Source organism: Onychomys torridus, chromosome X (genome assembly GCF_903995425.1).
Source record: "Onychomys torridus chromosome X, mOncTor1.1, whole genome shotgun sequence".
In the NCBI taxonomy this organism is placed as follows: domain Eukaryota; kingdom Metazoa; phylum Chordata; class Mammalia; order Rodentia; family Cricetidae; genus Onychomys; species Onychomys torridus.
In genome coordinates this window covers 91,044,308-91,052,307 of record NC_050466.1, presented here as the reverse complement: position 1 = coordinate 91,052,307, position 8,000 = coordinate 91,044,308, and the positions used below count along the sequence as shown (strand labels likewise).

Here is an 8,000-nt window from a genome sequence, read left to right as displayed (position 1 = left end):
ACAAGAATCAACACCAGTACCTAGAGTTATCCCAAAACTAATGGGTAAAAGGCAGTGTAAGAAGACATTCAATAACATACAGAGCAATAGGGCAGCACCAGAACCTAGTGATACTGCAACAGCAAGACCTGAACATCCATCCCAACACAGATGAAACAGTAGAAAACAACCTTAAAAATTACTTTATAAACTGGGCAGGGGGTGGCACACACCTTTAATCCCCACACTCGGGAGGCAGAGCCAGGTGGATCTCTGTGAGTTCAAGGCCAGCCTGGTCTACAGAGAGAGTTCCAGGACAGCCAGAGAAACACTGTCTCGAAAAAACAAAAAGCAAACAAAACAAACAAATCAGACTTCAAACCAAAACTAATGAGAAGAGATAGAAAAGGACACCACATACTCATCCAAAGGACAATCCCCTACTTAAGCACCAAACACAAGTTCATAAAAGAAACACTACTACTGCTAAAATCACATATTGATCTGCACAGAACATTTCACCCAAACACAATAGAATATACCTTCTTCTCACCAGCTCATGGAACTTTCTCCAAAATTCACCCACATACTCAGACATAAGGTGTATCGCAACGCATATAAGAAACTTAAAGGGTTGGGGATTTAGCTCAGTGGTAGAGTGCTTGCCTAGCAAGTGCAAGGTGCTGGGTTCGATCCTCAGCTCAAAAAAAAAAAAGAAAGAAAGAAAGAAAGAAAGAAAGAAAGAAAGAAAGAAAGAAAGAAAGAAAGAAAAAGAAAAAGAAAAAGAAACTTGAAATAATTCCCTGCATCCTATTTGACCACCACAGACTGAAGCTTGATATCAATAACAACAGAAACAACAGTTTACAAACTATGGAAACTGAATAACTCACTACTGAGTGAAAAATGGGTCAAGACAAAAATTAAGAAGGAAATTTAAAACTTTTTAGAATTAATGAAAACACAACATACCTAAATCTATAGGACACAACAAAGGTGGTTCTAAGAGGCAAGCTCATATAAAGTGCCCACATACAGAAAAAAATCGGAGAGATCTCATATTAAAAACTTGATGATGCCGGGCGGTAGTGGCGCACGCTGTGATACCAGCACTCGGGAGGCAGAGGCAGGCGGATCTCTGTGAGTTCAAGGCCAGCCTGGGCTACAGAGTGAGTTCCAGGCACAAAGCTACACAGAGAAACCCTGTCTTGGGGAAGAAAAAAAAAACTTGATGACAAGCTTTAAACAACATGAAGAAATAATACCAAAAAGAGTAGATGGTAAGAAGTAATCAAACTCAAGGTTAAAATCAATGAAATAGAAACAACAACAAAACCAATAAAAAGACCAATGAAGCCAGGCATGGTGACACTCAGGAGGCAGAGGCAAGTGGATCTCTGAGTTCAAGGACAGCCTGGTCTACAAAGTGTGTTCCATGATGGCCATGACTACACAGAGAAACCCTGTCTTGAAAAGAAAACAAAAGAATCAGTGAAATGAAGAGTTGGTTCGTTGAGAAAACCAATAAATTGATAAACCCTTATGTAAATTAACTAAAAACCGAGAAAGAATATCCAAATTAATAAAATTAGAGACAGAAATAGGAGCATCATCACAGACATTAAGGAAATCCAGCTAATTATAAGAACATACTTTAAAAACCTGTACTCCACCGAATGGGAAAACCTAAAGGATTTTAAACCTAAAGTAATAAATTTCTTAATATGTACTACCAGACCTTCAAAGAAGAATTAACACCAATACTCCTCAAAAGTATTCCACAAAATAGAACCGGAAGGAACATTGCTCGATTTTTGTTGTTGTTTTTGGTTTTGGTTTTGGTTTTTCGAGACAGGGCTTTGCTGTGTAGCTTTGGAGCCTGTCCTGAAATTCACTCTGTAAACCAGGCTGGCCTCGAACTCACAGAGATCCGCCTGCCTCTGCCTCCCAAATGCTGAGATTAAAGGCTCTTTCTTTCTTTCTTTCTTCCTTTCTTTCTTTCTTCCTTTAATTACACTCATGATATTCATTAATTATACTCATGATATTAGTTACATTTGTGGTATTCATTGATTACATTTGCAGTATTCATTCAATAATTACATTTATGATATTCACTAATTACATTAATTGTATTGATTTATTACATTCATGATATTACATCCTGATACCGCTGTTGGACAGTTTTTCTATGTATGTATATTTATGTGTGTTACTATAACCTTTCAACTCCCATCATCTAAACGTCACCTATATAAAACCCAGTCAAGCAGTGGTGGTTCATATCTGCAGTCCCAGCCCTCAAGAAGATGACATGTGAAATATATTCCCAGAAAGAAGCTCCATCTTCAAACTGGAACATTTTGCAAGGCTGAATGATTAGAACCTCAATGATGGTGGAGAGGCTAGAATGTTGCAGGTCCAGGGCCCAGGTACAATTTATCTTGGGCTATCTTTAGCTTACTAAATAGCCATCCCTTCCCAGCCTTGTAACAGCTCCTCCTTAGGACAACTGACACCATGTTGGAAGCCTTGTTTTATTTAAGCAAGAGAGAATGCTATCTTTCCAGGCCAGAAGGTCTCCCCAGCTAGCTCTCAGCTGTGGTCAGCTTTTCTACGATTTTCTCCCTTTTGTTCCCTCAGATCTTTTTTTTTAAATAAGTGTCTTAATTTATTTGTTGAACAAGTGCCAACCTTGTACAAAGCACTGTTCTACATATTTGAGAATCCTATCACTGAACAAAATAAACTTTAAAAAATGCTTCTCTTATTATAGGGGGTAAGACAGAAAACACATAAAACCAGTATATCATACAGACTTTTTTTTTAAAACATAAAACCAGGTTATAATTAAAGTGTCCAGGGTTATTTGAAACTGGAAAATATTTTCTCTGTAGAAAATAGTAAAAATGATAACATTTCCCAATAATCCCTTTTAAGCCAAATATTAGCTGAATTATACATATAAATATTGATTAGATTCTGGGATACAGAAGAAACCTATCTTCATCTGTTCAGACAGCTATGTTTTACTTAAGTTGTGTAAGTGAAATTCCTATTCATCTTCCCCTTCACTGTTTGATTTATGGCAGACATTTTTCTATAGGCTAATCTCCCCTCCTGGAAGTACAGCCAGCAAATTCTTTCATCACCTTGATACGGTACAAATTCTTATCTTTCTTTTTTTTTTGTTTTTCGAGACAGGGTTTCTCTGTGTTGTTTTGGTGCCTGTCCTGGATCTTGCTCTGTAGACCAGGCTGGCCTCGAACTCACAGAGATCCCCTTGCCTCTGCCTCCCAAGGGCTGGGATTACAGGTGTGTGCCACCACCGCTCGGCACAAATTCTTATGTTTCACTGAAGCTTGTCCAGTGATTGGGCAAAACCATAACTTATTATAAGCCACAGTCATCCTAGGGTCCCCCCTGCTATATAGCCTCCCTGGATCTATGGGTTGCAGTCTGATTGTTCTTTGCTTTATATCTAGTATCCACTTATGAGTGAGTGCATACCATGTTTGTCCTTCTGAGTCTGGGTTACCTCACTCAGAAAACTATTTCCAATGCTACTTTATAACTATAGTTGTGTTACTGCTATGAATCGTAATGTAAATATTTCTATCTTCAGATGGTCTTAGGCAACCCCAGCAAAAGGGCCATTCGGCCTCCAAAGGGGTCACGCCCCACAGGTTGAGAACCACAGACCAAAACAGAGCCAGTCAAAGCATTCCCACTAAAATCAGAAACAAGACAGGGTTGTCCACTCTCTTTGAAGTCTTAGCTAGAGCAATAAGACAACTGAAGGAGATCAAAGGGGTGCAAATAGGAAAGGAAGTCATTTAAAGTATGTATTTGTAGATGATATTGTTTTCTACATAAAAGACCCTAAGAACCACGCCAGCACACTTCTACAGCTGATAAACATTTTCAACAAAGCAGCAAGATACAAAGTTAATACACAAAAATCAATAGCCCTCCAGCATGGCACGCACGCCTTTATCCCAGCACTCGGGAGGCATAGGCAGGCAGATCTCTGTGAGTTCAAGGTCAGCCTCGTCTACAGAGTGAGTTCCAGGACAGCCAGAACTGTTTCACAAAGAAACCCTGTCTCAAAAAAACAAAAACCAAAACACAACAAAAAAATCAGTAGCCCTCCTATATACAACGACAAACAGATTGAGAAAGGAATCAGGAAAACAATACCCTTCACAATAGCTACAAACTATAAAATATCTTGAGGTAACCCTAGTCAAGTAAGTGAAAGACTTACATGACAAAAAAAAATTCAAGTCTTTGAAGAAAGAAGTTGAAGAAGATATCAGAAGATAGAAGGATCTCCTATGCTCCATGGATAGGCAGGATTAGCATAGTAAAAATGGCAATCTTACCAAAAGCAATCTACAGATTCAACGCAATCCCCATCAAATTACCAACACAATTCTTCAAAGAACTTGAAAGGAAAAATGTTCAGCTTCATATGGAAACAGAGAGAGAGAGAGAGAGAGAGAGAGAGAGAGAGAGAGAGAATAACTGAAACAATCCTAAATAATAAAAGAATTTCTAGAGGTATCACAATCTCTGATTTCCAGTTGTTCTACAGAGCTATAGTAATAAAAACAGGCAGGTTGATCAACAGAATCAAATTGAAGACCCAGACGTAAGTCTACACATATATGTACACCTGATTTTTTTTTTTATAAGGAAGCAAAAAATACACACTGGATAAAAAGACAGCAACTTCAACAAATGGTGCTGGTCAAACTGGATGTCTGCATGTAGAATACAAATGGATCCATGCTTATCATCCTGCACAAACCTCAACTCCGAAATGATCAAAGATCTCAACATAAAACCAGATACACTGAACCTAGTAGAAGAGAATGCGGGAATGGCCGTGAACGCATTGGCACAGGAAAAGATTTCCTGAACAGAACACTGATAGCACAGGCACCAAGAGCAACAATTAATAAATGGGACCTCATGAAACTGGAAAGCTTCTGTAAAGCAAAGGACACCATCATTCAAACAAAACATCACCCTGCAGAACGGGAAAGGATCCTTACCAACTACATATTTGATAGGGGGTTAATGTCTTAAAAATATAAAGAACTTTAAAAACTGGATATCAAGAAAACAAACAGCCAGGCAGTGGTGACACACACCTTTAAGATCTATTTATTTGTTAAGTATACAGTGTTCTGCCTACATACATGCTTGCAGGTCAGAAAAAGGCGCCAGATCCCATTACAGATGGTTGTGAGCTGCCATGTGGTTGCTGGGAATTGAACTCAGGACCTCTGGAAGAACAGTCAGTGCTCTTAACCTCTGAGCCATCTCTCCAGCCTGACATATATCTTTAATCTCACACTGAAGAGGCAGAGGCAGGTGGATCTCTGTGAGTCTGAAGCCAGCCTGGTCTACTGAGAGAGTTCCAGGACAGCCAGGGCTACACAGAGAAACTCTGTCTCAAAAGAAAAATGAAATTCATGCCAGGTGTGGTGGTTCATGCCTTTATTCCCAGCACTCAGGAGGCAGAGACAGACAGATCTCTGTGAGTTCCAGACCTGTCTGGTCTACATAGTGAGTTCCAGGACAGGCAGGGCTATGTAGAGACTCTGTTTCAAAAAAAAAAAAAAAGAAATTCTCAGGTAAATGGATGGAGCTAGAAAAAAAAATCAGCCTGAGTGAGGTAACCCAGACCCAAAGGACAAATATACTTTTTTTTTTACGTGTGGGTGTTAGCCTTTAAGCCTTTGAAAGAATGCATGCCTGGCACTGTAATCTTGGCCAAAAGCCAATGGCAATGTGGTAGTATATGCTTTAAATTCTAGTACTCAGGAGGCAGAGGTAGGTGGATCTTTGTGAGTTCGAGGCCAGCCTGGTCTATAGTAAGTTCCAGGGCAATCAGGAATACAGGTGAGCTGTGTCTCAAACAAACAAAACAAAACAAAAGCCAATGGCTCAGGAGGCCATAAGCCCTAGAGGATGAACCTACTACTGTTGTTTTGCTAAATAGATATGTTCTCAAATTGCCTTCCAAACATTTATGTTCATGCCCATAGATTAGCGCTGCTTTCAGACCTTGACCAGAGAATCTTCATCTGCAGTGGGCAGCAGATCATTCAGGGACTCGTATCTGGCCAAAGTGCTTGGAATAAGTGAAGGCTGAGTGCTCGGCTCTAAATGGGACATCAATCCCCACCCAAGGTTCAAGGAAGAACACGGAAGAGGAGGAAGAAATTGTAAGAGCCACAGGATGGGGAGAGTGCTGTGAGTGCATGTCTGCTGGTATGACATGGCTGTTGTCCTCAGAAACTCGCAGCACATATGTTTGCCTGCACAAGAGGAAGCCAACGAGATCAAGCAACATTCCAGTGGGCCGTACTGACTGGACTCAGTCAATCAGCGGTTTAAAAAAAAAAAAAAAAAAAAAGAAAAGAAAGGACTTGAAGGTGGTAGGGGAGGTGTGGTGGGTGTGGAATGTAATGGGAGGGAGGAGGGGGAGGGGGATGTGGTCAAGATATGTCCTATACTCATGGAAAGTCAAAGAATAAAAGATACAAAAAAGAAAGGAAGGAAATGTAGGCGGAGGTAATAGGAACTTAATGGATACATTTTCTTTTTATGAAGAGGAAAGAATTCTGGCTTTCTCCTCCAGCCGAGCAAGATGCCCAAGGGAAAGAAGGCCAAGGGGAAGAAAGTGGCCCCGCCCCCCCCCCCCCACCCCCCACCCCACCCCCCGCCGTCGTGAAGAAACAGGAGGCCAAAAAGGTGGTGAATCCTTTATTTGAGAAAAGGCCTAAGAACTTCGGCATTGGGCAGGACATTCAGCCCAAAAGAGACCTCACACGCTTCATCAAATGGCCTCGCTACATTAGGCTGCAGCAGCAAAGAGCCATCCTCTATAAGCGGCTCAAAGTACCTCCTGCCATTAACCAGTTCCCCCAGGCCCTGGACGGCCAACAGCTACCCAGCTGCTCAAGCTTGCCCACAAGTACAGGCCAGAGACGAAGCAGGAGAAGAGGCAAAGGCTGCTGGCCCGTGCTGAGAAGAAAGCTGCTGGCAAAGGGGGACGTCCCAACTAAGAGACCGCCTGTCCTTCGAGGGGGGGGGTCAATACAGTCACCACCTTGGTGGAGAACAAGAAAGCTCAGCTGGTGGTGATTGCCCACGATGTAGACCCCACTGAGCTGGTGGTCTTCCTGCCTTCCCTGTGTCGAAAGATGGGGGTCCCCTACTGCATCATCAAGGGAAAGGCCAGGCTGGGGCAGTTGGTCCACAGGAAGACATGCACCACTGTAGCCTTCACACAGGTTAACTCGGAAGACAAGGGTGCTCTGGCTAAGCTGGTGGAAGCTGTTAGGACCAATTACAATGATAGATATGATGAGATCCGCCGCCACTGGGGAGGCAATGTCCTGGGTCCTAAATCTGTCGCTCAGATTGCCAAGCAGGAAAAGGCAAAGGCCAAAGAACTCGCCACTAAATTGGGTTAAATGTACACTGCTAAGTTTTCTGTACATAAATATAATTACAAACTTTAAAAAAAAAAGAATTCTGGAAACAAATGGTGAGGATTGCACAAAACTGTGAATGGATTCAATGCCACTGAATGCTACTATTAAGAATGGACAAGTGGGCGGGGCTGGGACATGGCTCAGTAGGAAAGTGCTTGCCACACCAGCATGAGGGCTTGTGTCAAATCTGAGTGTGGTGGTACACATCGGTGATCCCAGCAGTGAGGAGGCAGAGAGGGGGCTCCAGGAAGTGCTTGCCAGCTAGCTAGTCTACCCGAAGGAAACAGCTAGCTCCAGACTCAGTGGTGGGTATGCATGCATGCATGCGTGCATTTGTTTGTGTGTTTGTGTGTGTGTGTGTGTGTGTGTGTGTGTGTGTGTGTGTGTGTGTGTGTGTGTTTTAAAAGAGGGGCTGGAGAGATGGAGAGATTGCTCGGTTAAGGAAACTCACTGCTCTCCCAGAGGACCTGGTTTGATTCCCAGCACCCACATGGCAGTTCATAGCTG

At 42.0% G+C, this 8,000-nt stretch overlaps 1 pseudogene; it reads left to right on the top strand.

The window, feature by feature from the left end:
• Nucleotides 1–6,637: 6,637 nt before the first annotated feature.
• On the top strand, nucleotides 6,638–7,509 carry LOC118574519 (annotated as a pseudogene).
• The last annotated feature ends 491 nt before the right edge of the window (nucleotides 7,510–8,000 follow it).